The 23,617-nt window shown below is 38.7% G+C and overlaps 2 protein-coding genes across 2 annotated transcripts in view; one reads left to right on the top strand and one right to left on the bottom strand.

Moving 5' to 3' along the window:
- The window catches only part of si:ch211-153b23.7 (uncharacterized), an 85,170-nt gene extending 77,583 nt beyond the window's left edge, over window positions 1-7,587 (bottom strand). The window contains exon 1 of the mRNA XM_051072221.1: window positions 7,566-7,587. The gene's annotated coding sequence lies outside the window, so the exon portion shown is untranslated. The remainder of the gene's footprint in view (window positions 1-7,565) is intronic.
- LOC127142698 (FERM and PDZ domain-containing protein 4) overlaps window positions 1-23,617 on the top strand; it is a 68,268-nt gene that overhangs the window by 10,640 nt on the left and 34,011 nt on the right. The window lies entirely within an intron of this gene.

Below are 23,617 nucleotides of genomic sequence, written 5' to 3'. Positions count from 1 at the left end.
GGAAGAAAAAAAACAACACAAACAGCCAGAGCAATAAACTGGCAGTGTTACTGGGGCGATAAATATCTGAGTAACAACATGCATATTAATCTGTCTTTTGTGCCAGCGCGTTTCTGAGAATCACACTTGTGCTCCGCAGATGAGCAGTGCAGCGTGAAGTTGTTACTTAACTTGGCTGGGATCCCAAATTATTAAGTGGGAAAAGGAAGACAAAAACACTTGCACATGCAAAATATAAAACCATGCTCTGAGCATTGCATTGTAATTTATGCATGTGTGTTTGCTATGACCGGCTTTCTGCCTCAATGACAGAGAGATCCAAAATCCAGAATCTTTTGAGTGTAGCTATACTAGTACTATTTTGTGTTTAAAGCAAATTTGCTAACAACAGCACTGCTAACACACTAAACTATGGCGAACACGGTAAACATACCTTCTATATCTCACTTTCATAGCATTGTCATTGGGAGCATGTTAATATGGCTGCAGATTCTTAGCCCCCCATTGAGACCAAAAACATCTCTGCATTAAAGCAATGTATGAGGCTGTGTTGGTGGGGCACGTTGTTTCATGCACTGATGAGACATGAAATATAGTCCAGGAAGTCCAGTTTGAATAACAGATCAGTGAGTGTAAAAGCTTATCACAAAAACACTACCTTTATACATATCTCGAAAGTCATCACAATCACAATCATTGTGTCTTTTGTCACAACATTTACAAGGTAAACAACAGAAACATGTTATTCGCATTAGAAAGCAGTCTGCATTGGCACCCCTGCTGCCTTAATGGACTGGCCTTGAGCTGTGTTTTCTTTCACAGAGCTGGTTAAGGTTTGGCTTTAAGGAAAGGATTAATATGAGTATTTTGTTAACGCCGGGGTACCTTCATCATCATGGTTACAATAATAACCATTTGGTGAACATGTCTTAAAAAAGTAGAACAATGCTGACTGTCTGCGTGAAATGGGAAATCAGCAGCAGTATGTTGTTTTGGGACACTTGCTGAAATGATCAATGCTGTTGTTTCTCTCTGATCTCTAAGTCTTTATTCTTATCATGTATGTTTCCCTGATTTTGGAGCTATACATACTGTAGCACTGCACTTTAACTGTCAACACATGGAGAATAGTAGAATGAATTAACATAAAAACTCGTGGAACAAAATCCCACTCCAGCCTCAAAAGCTCTCAGGCCAAAAATGGAGGCTTCACGTCCATAGTACAGTCACAGCCGTAGCTGAAAACGCTCGGGGTCATGAATCATTTGGGAGATGTGTGCAGTCTTTGGGGAGAATATTTGCATTCTCTCTCACACACACAATTATGATTTTGCATGCTTTCCACACAAACGCACACATACACAAAGTAAAAGCACAATCATTACTGCTAGGATCATGTTGATGACTTTTTTTTTCTTGTTTCACAGGGTACAAACATAGCCCAGGGCTGCAAAGCTAATTACATTATTAACTGTGGTTTCGTGTTCCCTTCTCTGTCACAGTGGCGCTCCAAAGGCTGCTTCAAAATATCCATAGCATTTCATGGTTGGGCATCACAAAAATCCCACCTAGTCCTCCTGAGCATTTGTGTGTGTGAGTCTTTCTGTAACCACACAGAAAACAGATGACTGCAGTGTTTTCTGCAGGTTCAGTCTGCATCCCGACTCCTGTTCTTCTGAAGATATTATCTTATTAGGCTTTTCAGCACGTTTCATTTGTCAAAGGCGGAAAAACAAGGATTTTAAATGTGCTATAGATTAGTGCACCATAAAAAAAGAGAAAACAGTCCATTTCGCAGGTGAGGACAGTTTTAGAAAAATAGCCAGAGGGGGGAAGCTCTGCAGAGATGGTGCTACTGCAGGAGATGAGTTAGACTAAACTGAAGGACTGAAGAGCCATCAGGAGTCTTTCTCGTAGTCTGCACTCCATGTCCACACGTGTGGAAATCCAGACTGAAGTAAATCTTTCAGCACAGTAGGTCTTTCACCATAGAAACGGGGAAAAGTATTTGGAAACAGATATATTTACTTAATATTTCAAAAGGATTTAATGGATTTCTCTTACCCTCTCTCTCACTCTCACTCTCTGTCTCTTTCACCCTCCACCACCCCTGAACCCCATCATTCACCGGTCCTGTTGTGTTGTCTTCTTGAAATCTGGTTCACATGACGTATGCTTGCATACAATTCTGAAATAGCACATATTACTCTTGGCAGCTTAAATGGATACTTTGTTTCATCTTTTTAAGTAAATGGAGTTGTGGACTTCCACATCTGTGTAAAGCTTTTTTGGAAACAAGGTTTTTATCTGAAAAGCATCTGCACAACCAAGTTCTTACCTAAGCCTTTCCCACAGTCAACAACTTCGCAATGTCCATTACCTTTCTAGTATAATTTGGATAGCAAGGTAAGCCATCTGTCTCAAGAATAATATGCAGAAAATCAAAAAGGGTCTGATCAAAATAAAAAATAAGCAATATATTCCTCAAGTCTGATGCAAGGCAGAGAAACAGATGGCGACAAGGAAAGAGATGAACATAAAGATGTGGAGCTAGAGATGATTGATGATCTTTATTGTTTTTTTTCCCTGCAGAGAAGAAAACAATCTGCTAGAAGTGTCTGAGAGTTGATTTTGACAGTGCATTTCAAGCATTTTTGAGAAAAGGTTTAAAAAATACATATTGTGAATGCACGAATAGCTTTTCGCTGTCGTGCAACACCCACACAACAATCTTTGCTCACTTTTGGCGTGGCTCGAGATTTGAGAAGTGTCCTCTGATATGCTTTAATTGTCTCACAGGTGGCAGCTCTGAGGACAGGATCACTAATAATGATCATGAGCGAATGTGGGATGTTTGCTAACAAGCTGCCAGAAACTGAACTGCTTCACTCTTAAACCAGATATAGTTCTGTGAAATGGAACCACCACATCAGCAAGAGAGCGCGGCTCCCTCAGATTCCTCTAAATCACAGCCTTCAGTGGCCCCCGCTGCTTGACTCACAAGGCATCACTTTTAATAAATTTTTAGAAGTCTGGAATAAAACACAAGATTTTCTGTCTGGTTCTGTTGCTAAAGACTGCAAGCCTTTGAGTAGTTCATAAGATAGAGATCTGTGTTGGGAAGATCAAATAGATACACTATCTGTTATATAAACAGCAACAAGCACAAGGATGAACAGGGAGTTTCACAGCAGATAGTTGTGCTATTTTTAACAATACAACGCATTGCTTATGCGCAAAACTGAACCATTTATGTACAGAAAAATCTGATAGTGCGCAAATATGGTCCAACAGCTCAATCTTATTTTTCACACAATTATTCATCCTTAGATAGCAGTTCATCGATTTTAGTGCAGAACAATTGAGCAAGGTATTAAGCTTTGCTAGTTTCCAAACTATACAACTATACAACCCCACAGCTTAATGACTATATAAGTGACTGAGGTGTCACCAAATTGACTACTATGTAGACCTTTCAACAGAGGATCTATGATGATGATGCACAGTCTTCCATCATGATTACTGCACACATTTGTGGCAATCAGTCAAGTCAAGAAGCAGAAAGAAGTGAAAGAGAAATGGAACAAAACATAGCTTTAAGCTTTAAAGGTTCAACTGGACTGCACACAGGGAAATGAAAAAAAAAATTAAAGTAGCAAAATCAATTTTCTAATTAGCTTAAAGGAAGTTAGCACCTGATTTTGCATTATATTGCAAAACTGCATTTGATTAATGGAAGCCCAGGCTTACTGTGTCTCCGCTCCAACAATGAGTATGATTCAACAGTACTGCAGCCAACCTACACATTTCTCACTATAAGACAAATTGTTTTCAGTTGTGTATGTTTTTTGCAGTCATTATTTTGCACTGCTTTATAATTAAAACTATGTTTGACCCCAACACCACCCTCTGCTACTGTGCTTTACTTATATTCAGACATGGGACTGACTTCCTCTGTTGAATCTTTGTTCAGATATAAAAGGATATAAAGCATATGTGGTGCATTTATACACATTTCTAAGTCTGGATATAACAACAGGAGGGTGACGTAGACACAAATTATGAGCATTATCATCCATGTTAGGTGTAGTGATACAGATTACATGCTGAAATGTCAGTCGACTTTGACACTGACACTTCATGAAATGCCACTGAAATAAAACAGATTGCAACAACAGCTTTACTCTAGCATCACTGTAATTAGTTCCAAAATTAAATACTTAAAAATAGATTCATTCAATACCTGGTTTATTGTGTTCTCTCTACATTTTGCTAACTAATGAAACAATTATGATGAATTATGATGAGTGCCATGCAATAAGACAAAATAGAATAATTTAAATGTGTGCCTTCAGTATTTATAGCACATCCCAGGCTAAATATTAATTTTAACTTGAATAAATAAAAAGTAAAACCAAAAATAATTGCTGTAAATGGTTCACAATCCTGAAATATTATGTCTACTACAGTCAATAGAGAACATCATTGCCTCAAAAGAAAGCAGCTAATGAGAGGGAAAACTGAGGAAATCTCTCCTGGTACACACAATTTGTTGGACTAAATAAGTCTAAGGTTTGATCTCAATCTTCTGCTTTGTCTTTCTGTGGAGATTTGGGAGGGATCTGATGTTCTTTGATGTGTGAACTGCTCCTTCCCTAAAGCAGTGAAAGCCCAAGATGAAACCTATAAACCCCTATAATACAGAACTTCACTTCAAAGGTGTGAGAGTGAAACACTTTGACATGCTCAGTGTTTACAGGTGTGTGTGTGTGTGTGTGTGTGTGTGTGTGCGTGCGTGTGTAACTATGCTGCCCAAAAAATGTGTGTAAATTGACTTTGCCTTTAACACAGTTACTTAAACCTGTCAGGTCTGAGGCTCAGTCTTAACCAGTTTTGGTAAAAGTTTCACTCCGATTCAAACTGAATCACAACTGTAAAAGTTCTGGTTGTGAAACGAGCACAGCATCACAGTGGCAGTAGTACACTTACAGATAAAGTATACAGATGATCCACATTAATACCTAATATTATATATAATTTACAATATGATAACGCGCATTATGATAAAATCCTTCCTAGAATAACTTAAACAGTCACCCTCCACGCATGTGCATCTGTCTTAGGTTAAACAAATCCCACTCACACACACGCTCTTTGGTGTCTGGACCAGAGTTTGCATCCACAGTCCTGTCTGCGTTAGGATTGTGGCTTTGATGAAATGTTAACAGACACATTGTGTCTGAAGTCACTGTGAACTTCTGTTAAAAACCAGACCAAGATATTTCCCAAAGTGCTGTGAGAGTCTAAACATGAGCATTTAAGAGTTTAACGAGGCTGTAGTCACTGTAAGTGGATACTGCATGGCAAGATCAGATATTTTAGCTGAAGACAAATGTGTTGTTGCTGATTATGTTACTGATATGTTCAGTATTAACATCTTTTGTGAAAAGACATAAATTAACAACACGAATATATTTTCATTATATTAATAGAAAAAATGATCCCGTTGCAATCACATTTCCTTCAAAACATATTTGTTGTCACAAATTAGTTATATAGAAACATAATTTCTAGGAGATAGGGTTGGTGTGGCCATACACGTGCTTGAGTGTAATTAGAAACAATCTCAGACTTGTTTATTTATGAGAAAATTGCAGACATATATTTCATGATATGCAGCATGAATCCCAATTAAGTTCCATACACAGACATAACTAGAGACAGTGAGCTTTGTGTTTTGTTTTGCTGAAAATATTCATTGGCTGTGTTTATTGTTTGCACAGAGGTGGAGCTGGAGACAACCTGAGACAGTCCATGACAGTCCATCTGCCAAAGACAGTTTTAATTGCTTCACAAGAGAGAGTTTTTGTATTTGACTGGTGATCTGGCCAGGGCATGCCCTATGTCTCACCCAGTGTCGGCTGGGATTGGCTCCAACCTACCGCAACCTTAAACGATAAGCGGTATAGATTATGGATGGATGGAGTTCATCAATCAGAGTTGAGCAACATTAGTCAAAATGTGAGAACACTTATGAGGCTGTCAATGAAATCTGATCAAATCACACCCATACAGTCCTGATGATGCAGGTCAGTGAATATACAACGTTATGCTCTGAGTGTAGCTGTTCTCTTTCAGACACTAAACAGAGACAAAATGCCATAACCTTTAAAATATTGTCTGATTGCTTCGCCATGTGTATCTTCTATGTGCTCATATGCAGCAGGTTATACATTAAGGTGCAGAGCAGATGAGCATGTGGAATCAGTATTCTGCTAACTTAGTCAAGACAGACTGTGTTATTTCCCTGCAGATTATGTTGCTTTCTTACATTAAACCGTGCTAGATTCTACTGTCAACACAACATATCTGTGTACAAATATGAGCTACGACGCAAACAAAAAGCTCAGATTTGTAGTCGAATGCAACTGTGTCACTTTCTGTTTGAATCAGACTGATTGCTTGTGTAACGGAAGTGTTCTGAAAACCACACAGACAGGGTTTATATTCATCCACAGACTGTTTTGGGGGTTGTAACTTTCAGCCCACAGGTCTGTTAGCATGCACACTACATGCTGTGTGTGCGCATACACTCATGAATACACACAGCTACAGAAGCCCACGAGGAGTTATTATAGTCAGAGAGACTCTTCCCACCGCCCTTTCATGCACACATGTATGCGCGCACACACACATACACTCAAACTGCAGCACTGACACCATGATTGTGTGGGGGCACGTCCATTCTCTTCAGAGGAGACTAATTTAAATTTTTAATGCATTCAGACTCTTTGAGGAAAATAGAGAGGTGGCTTTACTGAATGCTTACGACCCCTCACCCCTCCCTCCTCTAAATTTCTATGACCCCGAGGGAAGGATGCAGCCCAATATGAACATTTAATGTAATTGGACACGCTAAATGTGATATTATGCAGAACATGTCCTCACATAAACAGCACTCTGCCATGCATGAATGACTGATTTAATGTAAAAACCTCTGTGTTCTCTTCTTCTTTCAAAACTCTGAGCATAGTATCATTGAACAGATTCATGCCAGGATATCTAAAATATTACACTTTATGGATAAAAAAACAAACAAACAACTCATTTGATGGGTGCAGACGAGACATGCTGATTTGCCTTCATCTAAATTTCTATATCCTATTTATGTCCAATTCATAGATCACAAAATTTTCACTTACTGCAGCAGGATACATTACTGACTACTGCTTCCTCAGGTAAAAAAAAAAACAAACTATTTGATACAGTTAGATTTCTATGAACAGTTCAAGCGCTGATAATTAATTTGTTCAATCATAGTGATTATTATGTCGCAAAGCAGAGTAGGAAGCTGTAGAAAAATCAATTTGAATCATAACCCAGAGAAAAAGTAGAACAAGCACATCAATGCAGAGCTTTTACCTGGCAGGAGGAGCTTAAACATCATTATTGCCTCTATAGATTCAATGACATTTACTGTATATATTGTATACAATGGGATACCTACATTGTTAAAGGTGCTATATGTAAGCATTTGCTATTAGTATTAACAGCTGTTTACTTACCAGTCTAGAAGAAATGTTGAAAGTTCAGCATCAACTTCATTCCCGTACTCACCAGCTGTGGAAAACAACACAAATGTTAACTTCTTTTCTTTGCCACTGAACATGGTTTCAGGTGATGTCACTTGCCAAGAGCTTCAGTAATCATTCCATTTAATGTTTTATTTGCACTATGATTGATAAGAGGTTAGAATATGCTCTGTGGACAGCACTACTCCTTCATCCTCTCATGTTGGACTTAAGGCAGATTAAACGCTACAGATGGGACAGGGGTAGCTGATTGGCATGCTAACCTCAGTAGCTATCTCTGCATCAAATCTGTTGATAAAACTTCTGTTGATAATTTTAGTTATTTTTTTTTATATTTTAAATTAAAATACCTTCATACAGTGCCTTTAAAGGATAGGTTCACATTTTTAAAAGTTGTCTTACAACAGTGGTCATATGACCATATGAACATTGAGACAGGTTTTTCTTGCTGTACTCATTCCTCCTGTTCATAATGGCCATTAAGATATCCCTTTTTAATGCACCTTCAATGCAAGAGATGCGGAGCACAATCCTCAGCCTTCATTAAGTGTGAATATGTTTTCTGAAAATTAATCAGAAATTGATGTGACCATATGCAAGATCTGGAAATCAAGCTAACACTAACATGAGACTCAAAGGCAAACCTCTCCTCCCACCCATCAATCTCCCTGCTCCATTACACTCCACCCAGCCCATCCTTGTTGTGTACGCAGCACTGCTGCCAGGCTGTTCAATGGTTCTTGCTCACAGAAGCCTTTGACAGCATCTCTCCACATTAAATTATGTTTTGAGGCTTTAATGATTTATTGGAAATAAGTTACATACTGTAGCTTCGTCAATCTGTATTAGTCAGATGAAAAGGCTGTCTTATTAGCAGCCTTTTTAGTACAGAATTCCCTGTTTGTGTCTCCCAGACAGCGTTTCCTTGCTGAGCTGCAGTTTTGGGATACAAAACATAAAGAGGAATTTTGTACTAAAAAGACTGTAACTTTGGAAGATATCCACTTGATTGAATTAACTAAGACTGAGGAAGTCTCATATTAAATTCAGATAAACTTTGGAGTGTATTTTTGCACAAAAAGAGAACTGTGCAAGATTATATCCACTCACCAGTCACATCAGTCTTCCTCAAGCCTGACTATTGGTGCATTGCTCCATAGTGCTACTAGCAGTCTAAATACCTTTCATCCAATGCCTAATATTAATAGTATCATAGTAGCATAGTATCAACCCCATCTGGAATCTCAATCCAAAATTTAACCCCAAGCCCAGAAATTACTTCAAAGTGAAGGTGTTGAACACAACTATCCTCGCTTTGTAGATTTTTTACTAATCTTACTGTATTGTTATGAGGACATTTGGCCTCACATACTATACTATACAGTAAATGGACCTTAAGCTACACACACACACACATGCACATGCACACATACACCGGGACCCCGAGTGAGTGATGCAGGAATTAGTGTCATCCTCTTCTGATATCTTCTCCCTCCCGATATTAGCTGATGGTTCCTGCCTAGCTGGACGTCTTTTAGGTTGATATATATAAACAAAATCACCATTGATCTTGCCCAGAAATTTTACAGCCTCTAACTGAGAGCGGTTTGCCCAGCTGAGGGCCACTGCTAAGATGAAGCTCTTGTCTGGTTAATTAATGGTCTGCAGGTAATGTGGGCGGCCCCGTCTCCAGCAGCAGTGGAGTACACTCTCTGGAGAAGGATCGGCCCCGTAATGAAGGGCACTTAGACCACCTGCCAGGAGACCACAGCCATGATTAAAAGTCGCCAAGTTTCCTCTGACTAGAACGGATTCATCACGGATGAGTTACTGAAACGTTGCGCTGCAGTCAACCCACAGGTTGCAGCACATCCTTCCCCCGTATCTGTATTCAGATTGAGCTCAAACCAAAGAAACAGCAGAAATGCAGTAAAGGACAAGTTTCCCTATAATCTCAGTGTTGATGATTAAGTATCTTTCTGTGAGGAGTGCAACAGTGATAAATTTGCTTTGCCCAGCATATTTTCATTCAGCGTCTGTCTCCAAGGTGAAAAGTCTGGATTCAGACAAATCCTTTGCTAATGGCCTGTCACTCCTTTTGGGAATACAGTAAACAATAGCTCTGTAAATTATATTTCAGAGTGCATATCTTCCTGACAAATATGCTGACAACATGCAGCACAAGAAATACAGAACATGAATAATGCAATTACTAATAAAGTCAAAATAAGACAATATTCATGCAAAAGTCTGCTGGGATATGTGCATATCAAGGCTTGATTTGAATGAGTAAACTGTAATCAGTTTTTAGAGTTTGCTGAAGCAACACACAGAAGGATGCTCCATCTAATTTTGGCTAAAGCAGTTTCATTCGGCAGTGTTGCACAATCACAGCTGCTGATCTGCAGGTTTATGTTTCTTTTCAAGGAAACACAATGGGATTAATTATGAATTTTGCCAGGGAATGAAGCCAGAAAGAGTCGATGTGAGTGTCAGTAGTGTGCTGTGTTGTTACAGAGCTTTTTTTTTTCTTTTTCTAAAGGATTACAAATAGAAATTGTGCGCGAACATGTCTTCAATCTAGACTAACTCTCATCTTGAGGTGAAAAATGCTTGAAAATGGCCTGATGTTTGTAACTGTAAGCTTCTCTACGTTGAACATGCCACAGTCTGATAAATATAGTAAGGCTTACTGACATATTAACTGTTGTGTCAGCTTTAGTTTGTCATCTTTGTCACAGTCTACGCTCCAGTCAAAATCAGATTATATTGTTTTTATATGTTTATTATGTCTGCCAGCTAACTTGGAAGGAAAATATGTTAATTCCACCCCAGTTTGTCTGGGAGTTATTCCCTCTCTGTTGGCAGGATCTCTTAAAAACTTGACTGGCTGAATGCGACTAGATGCATAGCCCCTTTCCCAAAGATCAGCTGATTGGCTATTGATGATTGACTTGTCATCATGGTCTGGATTTTTTTTTTTCACAGACAATTATTTCTCCATTTTGTGGCTGTTCCTGGGTTTTTTAATCATATCATACTTCTTGTCCATGTTGGCTGAAAAAATTGACAATTCGAAGTAAATTCCTGACCTTGGAAATAGCCATTATCTCACAACAAAGTCCATTTAGTGGCCGTTCTGGAGTTGAGTCCGTTCGATTCATGTCAGTTCAATCATAATAGTCCCATGACAATTTTGAAAAATTCCATCTGCTGATAAATATCAAGAGATATGATCGAAAGCTCCACAACAGTCACTAAATGAACCTTGTGGTGAGATTGTTTCCTCAACTGAATAAATCACTGACTGTTATGGAAACTGCAGTCTTGTGATTTGGAGAAATGTTCTCATTAGTGGTTGATATTCACCAAGTGACTCACTACTCACTGACTCCAACACAGTAACTGTAGATGGGTTTATGTTTTTCTCCCTGTTCCATCTGTCTGTCTGACTATCTTAACAAACTGTAGACAAATTTGCATGAAACTTTGTGGAGTGTTCAGAAAAACTATGGCAGCTCATTACTCTCACACCACCAAACTGTAAAGCGCTCAGGATGAGCCAGCTGATGATGCGTAACAATGATGATGTTGTTTTAACTATTGATAACTAGGCTGAATAGTGATGATTAGAAATGTTTTATGTTGTCACTGATATGAATTGTTTTATGAGAACTTGTTAGGAGGGTGGTTAGCATATGTTTTATATTTTGTTATGTATTTCATTATGTTTTATCTTCAGGTTTATATTCTGTGTTTCACTTGGCCGGAAGACAAATCTCCCTTTGGGGACAATAAAGTAAAAAGTGAAGATAATACAATGGCTGGCCAGTGGTGTTAAGGGAAACTGGGAACTGGAGCTGGAAAGATCATTTCCAATACAGACAAAACCAAACAAATAATTCTTTCAGAACTTGGTGTAATGGTGGGAGGGCAGCTCTATGAGTGTCCGCTGCCCAAATATAGCTCAGACTGTCCATCTGGTGTTGTGATATTTGAGAAAGTTATTTCAAATGGCTGGAATTTAAACAGCCGCACTTTATGTCTGTGTTCAGAAGCAGTCGTGAAGCAAGTGAAACAAGCTGATGATGGAGCGTGACAGAATATATTAATTTCTGGTCCAATATGTGGAACTGCATATCTCATTAACTGCATAGTGTTAGCAGTTTTTGGATTAAATGTACTGGATGCCATTGAGTATTCTGTTTATATTAACACAGCTACATTTCTATTATTCACCACATCTATTCACACTATGGTTTCAGAATATTCAGATGTAAAAACACACCTCTCTATCCAGTCTTTGTCACAGCAGTTGATGACCTCATATATCTTCTCTGACAACAGAACATGCAGCCAGTCTCTCTTTAGCCAAACGTCTCACTGGGCAAAGGTGCTGCTCCCTGCTAAAGGCTGTAATCTCTCACACACCTGGCTAGTGCTGCTGAGGCCAATAACTGCCTCCCCCTCTCAGGCTCATCAGTCTGTCAGACAGTAAATCAGCCTGGGACCCTGCAGGAGCCCTCAAGCTGAGCTGCACGTCACACGCAGCACTTTATACCTAATACCTTCCTGCAGGGCTTGCCCCCCTCTGTAGGAGATTTGCTTGCTTTTGTGAACATAAGAATGTGGATGAAGATGATAGGATATATTCTAAAAAATATCTCTCTTTTTTTTTTTTAACATTGCTTTGCAAAAAAAAAAAAAAAGTCCACAACGTCATTTTGATCATTTATGATGCAGAAACAGATAACAGGCACACCTTGAATCCAGAAGGAACGCTTTCGGCTTCTCAGAAAAGGTGGAGTGATTACTTTGAAGGCAGCTCCTCTGGTAGTCTTTTGTCAGAGCACCAGGGAGAAACTGACACACATTCCCTGTGTTTCTGCTGGTGCCGGATCCTGATGTGTATTTGTTATCAGTTTGTGCCAGTGTGTGTGTGTGTGTGTGTGTGTGTGTGTGTGTGTATGTGAGTGTGTGTTAAGTGGATTGCTTTCTGAGCTGGATGCGGGTGCCTGGTATGACAAAAGCTTACAGCTTCAGACAGACAGATGTTCCTCTTCAGATAGCGATCTCAGCATAGAACATGGCTGTAAGAACAAAGCTGTCTCCTGTGATTATGCTCCCTCCACAGCCTGAACCTGGGGAATACTTTATGCACAGTACAGTCGAGACCCAGCTGATTGGAGTCACACAGAGTTAAATGATTAATGCATTTATGACAGTTTCTATTTTTATATCTACCACTTTGGCTGTTTGAAGTTGGTGAAAAAAAAAATCTGAGCAGACTCACTAACTTATTTGCCTTGTTTTTGCTGTGAGTTTCAAAGCCCACTGAGATAAGAGAGTGGGGGATATGGCAGCTGGCAGAGTGGAAGCTGTTTTTTGAAAAGTAGAAACTTCAGAGCCGCGTTTAATCTCCACCTTCTTACCTAAATCATCCCCAGCAGCTGGGAGAGGACGACCTGAGCAGGTGATTTACCAAAGGCAGGGCCAAGGATGTGACTGAATCACACAAAAGAGACAAGGCCCTAAAATGTAACTGAAGTGACACAAGTTTGAAAAGAGTAAACACATGCACACATGGAGCGTTCGGCATTCATCACTCACTCAGTGACAGCTTCAGGGTTTTTGGGTGAGCGAGACCTCTTTTCCTGATAACTTGAGGGGAAAAAGGTGAGGGCTTCGACATCTCTTCAGGCTCCAGCCGACGAGCCGGCTGCCGCGCAGTGATGCATGGAGGAGGCAGCCTTAATGTGACTAACTGCCTAAGGTTTTGGCTCTCAGAGGAGGCTGCAAGGCTATACTGTGATGGAGATGCAGTGAGAACAGAAAATCTCATTGTGGGGGGAAAAACAGAAAATCGCATTGTGGAGAGAAAACCTATTTATCTGAGAATGTACTTTATACCCCAAAAGTAAGCCATTCTCCAAAGGACATGCACAATGTACAATGTTGTTTGAAACAGTGCTTAATGTCAAGCTGGTAAAGATTTTTAAAATAGTAATAATGTTATTATCTAAAGACAAATTGAAACTGGAGATTAGTTTACAAGCCAAACTCAGAGAAACAGTATTTTTCTTTACTGGCAACTACTGTTTTTTTTCTTGGAATTTCATTTTAAAAATATGTTTTATTTTAGAGCTAGACACTTTCGTTGAATGTCCGTTCTCCTTGAATGGAGTCATTATCAACTACTCCTGAATGCATCTCGCTGGCAGGCAGAGTTAGGTGTGCAAATGCAGCCTCACCCATGTCAGTTACAGTCCATCATGATAGTGAGCCATTTTAGCCAGTGGTGCCATAGTCTAATGTAAAATCTAAAATTATTTCAGCCCAGAAAACATACACAGATTTGACAGCTGGAGATTTGCAGTCACAACTGGGACCGTGCAGAGTAAAAGGGCAACTTTGACGTATTGATGCAGAGTGGGGGCATAACCTGCTCTGCTGCCACTAATCAATGTTCACCTCAACCTTCAACATTTCCAGAGCAGAGCAGAATCCCATGTGTGTCAGCGCGATCTGACTGCTTTCCTGCTATGTATGTGTGTGTGTGTGTGTGTGAGTGTGTGGACGCCAGGATGGCTGAAATTTGTGACTGTACTTTCCTCTATTCAAACGAGAGGTGAGTTTTACTGGTCCAATGCAGGTGCTTTTAATGATCTTGTTTTTATGGGGCTACGTAAAGCGTGACGTTAAGGATGCGTGACAAGAATGCTGAGGAGGCAAAAGGATATGGTGCGCAGCTTCACCCCAACACCACCTCCGTTCCTAATCACAGCCCTAGTGAGCTCCTCCCAGTCCTTCATTGCAAATTTATGGTTTGTGCTGAATGCAGGCTGAGCTGTTTTGCATATTACCCATCACCCCCTGGAGACAGCGCTATAGATCATAGATTTGTTCAGTGGTTTGTAACGGGATGAACTATACAAGTAAAAACAAGAGAAGACAGAGACAATCCGAGCATTATTTTTACCTGAATCACTGAGGAGACGGGACCGTTTTTCAAATCTAGATGGGCTGTAAGTCAGTGTGAAATGTAAACATATTTCAAAATCAAACTCCACAGATGAAGGGTTGTATTTTGGGTTATCTATTACAAAGCCTGAGCAAAATATCATTTTGATCATGCTGTAGCAGCAGCGTTCTTCCTCAACATTAGCCTGATGTATTTTTTTCACCCATAACTTTTATCCAGTTTTCCAACAAAGTATTTTCTGTAGTCAAGGGCAAAGATACACTGAACATCATCAGATGAGGAGAAACTTGTGTGTGGTAACAACCAGTCATTAAACGCAAGCAAACTGAGCTAATCCTCTAATGAAAGCGCTGTTACATTTGCTGACTCTTAACCTACGCGACCGCCGCACACAAAGACAGCCAAGGATTACAAGTTATCCTGTAGCTTTAAAGACAGTGTCTTTCTTCACTTACTCTACTGGTTGGGCTCTCTCAGCACAAAACGCTTCATTTTAAATGGAGAGCAGCACTCTTTGAGTCATCAAGTCCTCTCAGTTCGTCAGCATATGAGGATCTCTTCAGAGTTATCAGTGAGGATATATCATGCTGTTGAATTGAGAACAATTTCCTGAAATGGAAAGAAAAGGCTTCTCATTTTCATTACAGTGTTGTAACAGTTCTTACATCATACCTCATTTACATAACTCTCTATTTACCGACTTACTGTACTCCATTTTATTTTTATTTTTATCAGTTTTTGAATCCTGATTGTGTTTTGTGGCATAATACCTCTGTAAAGAGTCACTTTTTATAAATGACAACAAATTTTGTGAATAAAATTAAGAATATAAATATTTACACTTGTTCTGACTTGAGTTGGACGTGCTAACATTAGCTGATTCTAGGGACATTAGGGAATGTGTAAAATTATTGTGGTGAAGAGGGACTGAAACCTATATTTCAGGTTTTAAAACAAGACCCTCCCCAGTGTTACAAATATTTTTCAGTAGAACTTCTCCTTGACTTAGGAAAAAAACAATACTAGTTCTCCCATAAATCTTAAGATAATGTAACAGTACAGAGTGCTTTATAATTAACTAAAAGAGACAAAGTATAAAAATATTTATATTTAATCCGGTTTAAACCTAAATATGATAGTGAAATTATTATTTTTTCCTCAGTAATCACTAATGCATACATTCAAAGTGATGTAAAAAAAACTGATTGTGATGGGGCAACAGACGCAGAACTGCTGTCCTCTACACATGGCAAAGTATAATTGTTATGGCCCACTGTGCTCACTAAAGGCATCATTTGTAAATTTAATCCTTTTTTTTAAATACAATCTATTTTTGAAGGGAAAGCTAAAACACAAATTAAAATAGAAATATGCAGTGAGAAAAAATAAAACATTCTCTCAGGCACACCTAAAAAAAATACTACTCTCTTTGGCAAAAAGAAAATTACTTTTATTTCCCAATTTTCTGACGCTCTTTTCCCCCCATGAATCATTTTCGATTACAAGTTATCCTGCCTTATGACAGTGATTGAGGACATCAGAAACTTACATTCTTACACAGTGCCTCAGGATATGCTTCATTAAACTCAGCAGGTTACTCTTCAGAACCAGTTCTAAATCTTGAAACAACACTGCTCTTTGATTTACAACATAAAATCTTCCTTCTTCTAGGTTTTCAGTGTACTCACCATTTAAAAAGGTCTTCAGACTCTGTTTCTTTGACCCTCTCTGTGTAATAGCTTTCTCTAGATGACTTGTAGACTAGATGGCCTCAAGCTCTTCACTGGGCTAAACCTGTTATGACACAATGCTTTTACCACTTTCCCTTGAGACTTGACTTTTAAAGAGTTCAAGGCAGTAGGCAGTGGCCTCTGAAGTATAAAGTATTAAGTTCTAGTTTACAGAGTTATAATTGGCTAGTCAAAGACTACACTGTAGTGCTGTACAGTATGTCAGTAGACACTGCTTCTCAGTGTGCTGTGGGCCACCTAAAGGTTTCTAGATTTCAAGTGCATAATTTATAAATATATGAGAGTACATTCAGGCACAGCAGATGGCTAGACTAACATGGGTTAAATAACCATCAAATGGAGCTTTTCTGTTCTACAGTAGTACACAGGGACACTGAGCAGGCTCTAGCTGATGAGCTTTTTCAAACAGCCAGCCTTTTGTGGATGCACTGAATATGCAGTATGTTTCCCACACTGTTTTGCATGTATTGCATAAAGATTCAGAACAGCAGGTCCTCCAAAAATATTAAGTTCTAACTGCCCTCTTGAACAACACTAATACCATTTTCTAATCTAATGCCCTCACCAGCAGAATGACAACTTTTGTCTGAGCCTTCCCAAACCAACACAACTCACTAAATCTGTTATATGATGTGACAACACTATGTTTAAGGTTTAGTTAGGTTTAGGCACAAAAACAACTTGGTTAGGTTTAGGAAAAAGTCATGGTTTGGGTTAAAAGAAGTACTTAAGGTTAAGGAAGCGATCTGATTAAAAGATGACTACTTGGTTATGCTTAGGGGAGCTTCATCAGGGAGCATACAATAATAATAAGACTGATAATAATAAATACTTGCTGAAGGTTAAGTGGCCATGCTTTAAAAAAACATGTTGACTGTTGGTTGGAAACTTAAAGGTATAATATGTAACTTTTCCACATTAAAATGTCTAAAAACAAGCAGACCTATGTTATTTTATTCTATGTTATATATTTTGTTGAGTTGTGTACTAACATATCATCTGTTCATTGGGGAATTTATTGAATGATGCTGTCATTCTGCTTGGGAGAACAGTGTCTTTCAGGGACTGATGGAACATGTACAAATAACTAGAATTGAAATCTGGGTAATGTATCACCTATATAAAACAGATCTATTTGATTTTACATGTACAAATATAAGCATTATTAGTATTGGTCCCTTGTCAAATCACCATCATCAAAGAAAGCAATGTAGATGAAGAGAAGCAGAGTTACTGAGGGATTTTAAGATTTGAGATAACCAATATGAGGACTGTGCAAATAATCTGAAGCCCAATATCAGTCAAACTAAACTTAACTTTAATGTTGGCAACACAAAGTAAGCAAATGACTGAGTGACTGTATTTTGAAAATCAGGCAAAGGTTAAGCCGACTATTTGTGATCAAAAGCACTTTTTTGATCACTCCAAATTATAATTGCAAATCACCAGCAGCCGGATGTTTCTGCCTTCTATACTGCAGTGCTTTGTTGTAGGCCGCCGCAAAGTACAGCATGAATAATAGTCATTTTCTCAGCACAGAGTATCTAAGTGGTGGTGATGCGGGGGTGTATTTTGGGCACTGTTTGACATTATAAGAGAAAAAGGGGAGAGTGCAGTGAAAGACATGCTTAGTCACAGGTGTTCATGGGTGCTGACGTCAACTCCTTATGCTGGTCGCAGGGTACATTCACGTAATAAAGGACAGATTCCAGAGCTCAGATGAGTGGGCTGTAAAAGACACTATGAGGTATTCACTTAGGTAATAGTGAATTCAAATAAAAGGGGAGAAAATAGCGACTCTGGACATTTTATTAGTGCTCATATTTGATAGATTCATGGAGAATGACTTTCTATTTTCCATCTATGTTTAACTATTGAAGTGTTTGCTCTGTATGAAACAGCTTCACAGATGAATGTTACAGAACTCTGCCAGCTGGACAGAAACTGCAGCTAAGAGGAAAACAAAACCAGAGTTTCTAAAAATCAATAAAAGCAATAACCCTACAGTTGGATTTTATTGGACCATGATTGATAACGTACTATTTAAAAAAAAAAAAAAAAAAAAAAAAAAAAAAAGTTTGATGATGTAATGGCTTTCCTAAGTGCACTAACACTGCCTCACTATGAACAAGATATGAGACACAGTGCAGAATATAGTACAACTACAGTGCATATCAATGTAACGGTTGTAATGTTTTACAAAAAAGATTCATTTGTCCACAGTTTTGTTTTCTCAGTGCCTGGAGCATTGCAATAGTTGGATTATTTGTCTGGTTTATTAGTTTAATGGTTTATTTGTTAGTTTAGGCTGAAAAATTGCCATATTCTCAATTTGCACCACAGACTCTATTTGAGGTCATTATAAGCTTTGAGATTCCCCTTTGTCAAGTACTTGCCCTAATAAAGGTTAAAGGACCCATGGACCATAGTGTGCTGAGTCTTCCTCAAGATTTAAAGGTGTACTCCAGCAACTTAGTGCATCACTTCCATGAAGGTTGGGACTTATGCTTTTAGTGCCTAGTTTGGGTAAAGTTACAAGACAACAGGATCTGACAAAGTTTGTAATGCAGCTGAATAATGTCTTTCATTAAAGCATTTCCACCTCCAAACCCCACACCTCCAGTTTGTGCAGACTCTCTGCTAAAACGTTCAGTCTGAAGCTCAAGCTGAGACCCCATCAAGGTTTTTTGTTTTTGTTTTTTTCAAATCTTCTCCAGAGCTACAGAAGACATAATAATAAGACATAATTGTTTTCGCAAGCTGAGAAGTACAATTGAGGTAACATGTGCCTTAGCATTGTGTCCTGGGTGAAGCGAGGCTCACAGTGGTAAAGGTTTGTCAAATGAAAGCAACTTTTCCACTGAATGATGATCTAAATAGTTAGTGATGCTATCCTTCACAGTGGTGGGAAGAAACCCCAAGGAATTCCAGTGCCTTAAGTATGTAATGTGTGTCAATATGTAATAATCAAATTGGATCAATGGTACAACAAATATGGTATGGTATAATATATGTGTGGCTGATAGACTGTGCATGTGTGAATGCAGTGGTGGAAGAAGTATGTAAGTAAGTATCCTTATCCTTATACCACACTGTGAAAATACTCAGTTTAAGTGAATGGGCTGTAATCAAAATAATAGTAGTAAAAGTACATAACAGTGGCAAAATGTGCTTAAAAATTCAAAAGCAAAAGTACTCAACGCATTCGAGTATTATTATCATTGATGCATCAGTGTTGTAGCAGGTCAAACTGTAGCCAGTTTCAATTGCCTCATAAACTGGTGTGTAATTTAAACTACAACAATGTGTCATATTCTAGAAGCATCAGATGTCAGGTCAAGTCAGTCTATTTTATTTGTATAGCGCCAATTCACAACAGAAGTTATCTTGAGGCACTGTACATATAGAGCAGGTCTAGACTGTACTCTTTATCTTATAAAAGGCAACTGTGGTGTGGCAACTGTGTGTGTTTTGTATGTACAATTTTTATTTTAAAGAAACAAGTAAATACATGTACTCACAGAGTATAATTACTATAAAATGTGCACTTGAGCACATTACTTGAGTAAAAGGACCAATTTCCTTTGGTCCAAACATATTTCAGGCAGAATTACACATTGTTGCGCTGATTACGTTAGCACACTGGTTAGCTGTTTTGAATTAAATGCAAAAATATGGATTAAGACTGCAGTCCTTTGTCTCACAAGATCATTTTGTTTATATATCCGGAGCTTAAACCTTAAGCTCTTTTGCTGTGTTGTGTTGTGTTCAGACACAAACAAGCACAGCACAAACTCTGAATCCAGAGGCCTGCAGGGGACATCACCATATACATTATTAATTCATCTGATTCCAACTGAGCTTTACTTTAATTTCTTGAGATCTTGAATTTATGGAAGGCTAAAACTCCAGCAAGCTGTTGCTGGTTGTTCAATAAGAATATCCTGCTGATCAGACAGAAAAAAAACAAGCAGCAAACAAAGTGTCATTTGTTTACCTGTGTAAATTGTTTATTTGCATCCATATTCATTGTTAGCTTCACAACAACTACACCTCCACAAGTCCATATTACAATGATGTGAGTATTTGATTCTCTGTGCACCTGTGCGAAACAATCCATGACTGTGCAAAACTTAAAAGCATGCTTACAAGGAATAATTACATAATCTTATTATAAAGTTAGATGTACTGTTGGGCCAGTCCAAGCTGAAAATTATCTTTGTAATTTGGATAATTCCAAAGACAAGCAAGTATCAGGTGTCCCAAGTCTGCAACCAATTTTACCTTATCTCTGAGATGTGCAGGGAATTAGAAACTGGTAATCATCCAACAAACCCCCACCAGCACCATCACAGACTCTCTCTAACACACAAGACTGGATCAGTATTCTGAGAAAAGAGTGCATTAATTAGATGGCCACCTTCCTATTCACTGTTCTCCTTTAGGCCCGATTTTCCCTCTGTATTCATTAGGTAATCGTGTACGATTGTCCTGGGGTGTCAACATCAAGCTGCAAAGTAAATCATCATAATGAGCCTGGTAAAGTCTGTGCAACTGGCCCTCAGGGGAAAAAATCAGCATAGCTTCTGTAGGTTAGTGGTGAGCATTATTAAAGTTATTCCTAAGTGCAAAGTATTTAAAGGGGTAATGAAGCACATGGTAAGAAGAGATAATACCCAAGTGACTGTAATTGTCAAAGTGGCTTGTGAAAGAGGCTGCACATCTGATTTGTGCTGGTGTTTCTTTTAAAGGAAAAAAGTACATAAAATACTGTCAAGCCAACTTCACCAGCTGAGGGAATATTTGACATTTCTATTCCACCAGTAAATGGGATTTACATCCAGAGGAAAGGGGGGCGTTTCTTTAAGAGTTTCTGACATTGTTTTGACATTGTTATAAGCTTGTGTAAAGCACTGGTGGTCCCCAAGGAGTATCATTCACACCACAGCTGCAGCAGTGGAAGGGAGGAGGACGCAGAGGACATTATGTTTTCAACCTTATCTTGTTTGTTTGTCTGTTAGTTAGCAGGATACCTCAAAATCTACTTTAACTGATTTCAACTAAAGCAACAGTGCCACCATTTGTCCACCTGCAACCCACTTAATGTTTTGGCTCATAATTCCTGAACTGAGAAGCGCAGAATCCTGAATTCCTTGCTTAAAGACACCTATTCCAGTTCTGATAAAGACATTTTGTGTTATATCACCAAAGTTCCTCCAAATTTTGTCAAATTGTAACTAACTTTGTTGAATAATTTAGGCAAGAAAAAAAGTTAATCATTTGTTTATTGTAAAGGCACATCATTTTACTTCTAGCCATTGCCAAATTCTTATGGGCGTGGCCTCTTTGGCATGCAATAAACTACCATAAATCAACACAACTAAATTTAGATGACTATGCACTTATCAACAGTACACAATCCTGCACAATTTAATGGCATTCTGCCTATAGGCAGTGCTATAGCAATATGATACGTTTGAATGAACTGCTTGGGTAATGAGTCAGTCTTGTTAGAGTAGAATTTTTGTTTTTGTTTTGCCAGTTAGGGTTAACCTTAGTAAACCTTTCCCTATTTACACATCCAGCATATACACAGCAGCATTCATTTGTAATCAGTCAGATGTTCACCAGCTAGTCACGAACTTTGTCTATTTCTGGTTTTCAACTGCCTGCTGCTGGAAATGAGGTCGATGAGAGCCGTGAGAGTGAACCAAAACAAAAACAACCAAAACCTTGCAGGGCATGAAACCAAAACAATGAGCTTACAGATGTTAAAATATTCTGTAAAACTGAGAGAACTCCTAAGTCATGTAATCTCTGTGGGCTCATCACTGTGAGCACCAGCTCTCACATCACATATAATCATTTTATCCACTGTTAATATAAAAATACTGATTGGTGCAGCTTTAAGTTGTGTATAAATAAAATTCCTAGTTCTTTGATATTCTCACTTCAAAACTCATGGCCGATTTTCTGTGACTGTTATAAAATGCTTTACAGTGAAACATTTGAAACAGGGATCTAGAAAGTTTTTTATGCCTTACAGTTAAAATCAGAATGACATATTTAGGAAGTCGTGACATGTAAAGAATCTAGTAATCGTGCTGTATTTTGTGAGATGCAGTTACTGCGCTGTCATATTAAAATAACAAATTAAATCTCAGTCGTATGAGCCACTTTATGTTCTCTTCATTACTCCTCCATTATTTCACCATACACTGCTGCTCTACTGAATGCAAATGCAGAAACACAGCTCACTCTCTATATTTCATCCTGTAATTTCCACAGACACTTGTGGTGCCTGCAGACCTGTCAACCTCTCACTCCCACAGTGAGCAAAAACTAGCTGTAGAGAACAACCCCTGGGGACTAACTATCTTAATTAGTGAGTTTTTCTTTTTCCAAAGTGAAGCATGCCACAGCAGTGGCCATGGAGAGAAAAGGCCAACCCGCAGCTTTCCATTAAAAGCTTAACCGGGTTAGGAGCCGGCAAGAACATCTAACAGTGGGGTGATCAAAGGTAGAGCACACAAATCAATGTCTACTGTACATGTGTGAGCGCACACATATTGTACACTCGTGTGTGTAGGTGTGCACAGGCAGATACATACATACATACAGACACATACATACAGCACAAACTCACAGGCTTGCATTAAAATGGAATCATTTAAGAAACAGCTGGACCACTGAGATGTCACTAAGCCTGGACACTTCAGCAGGTTTATTATGGGTATCCAAATTCAAATAGCTTTAACTTTTTTTTATTCAGTTCACTCATATCCAGTGGTTCTATCTGCCACAGCCATGTGTTATCTAGCAGAAGAAAAAGCCAAAGCACCTGTTCTTATAACCACAGAGCCCTTGAAGGCATTAGGATGCATATTGACAATACAGGACCCTAGACAATTACAGGCCTTATCTTCCTGCCTGACAAACAGTCCGCTTCATTATGGGCTTTTAGCTGACACCTTACCTCAGCCTTCCCCATTGAATCATCACTGCTAATGCAGAAAATGAAATTGCTAAGAGGTTTGTTAAATAAATCTGAATTGTTTAACCATAATTTTCCTCCTTAATAGTCCTTTTAAAGCTTCCATTAGTGAGCAAATGCAGTGAATGACAATTGAAGAAAGGACACTGGGGAATGAAGGGGAGGAGGAATAATGCGCTAAACTTCTAGAGGAAAGCAGGATGCATGGTGGTTTGAAATTCTTTCAAATGTATTACAATTACTAGAAATGAAGTGGGCTCTCTTTGCAGCTTAATTATGTGAGAAAAAAAAATGATGG

This window comes from Lates calcarifer, linkage group LG8 (assembly GCF_001640805.2).
Source record: "Lates calcarifer isolate ASB-BC8 linkage group LG8, TLL_Latcal_v3, whole genome shotgun sequence".
NCBI lineage: Eukaryota > Metazoa > Chordata > Actinopteri > Centropomidae > Lates > Lates calcarifer.
This window is presented reverse-complemented; position numbering and strand designations above follow the sequence as displayed.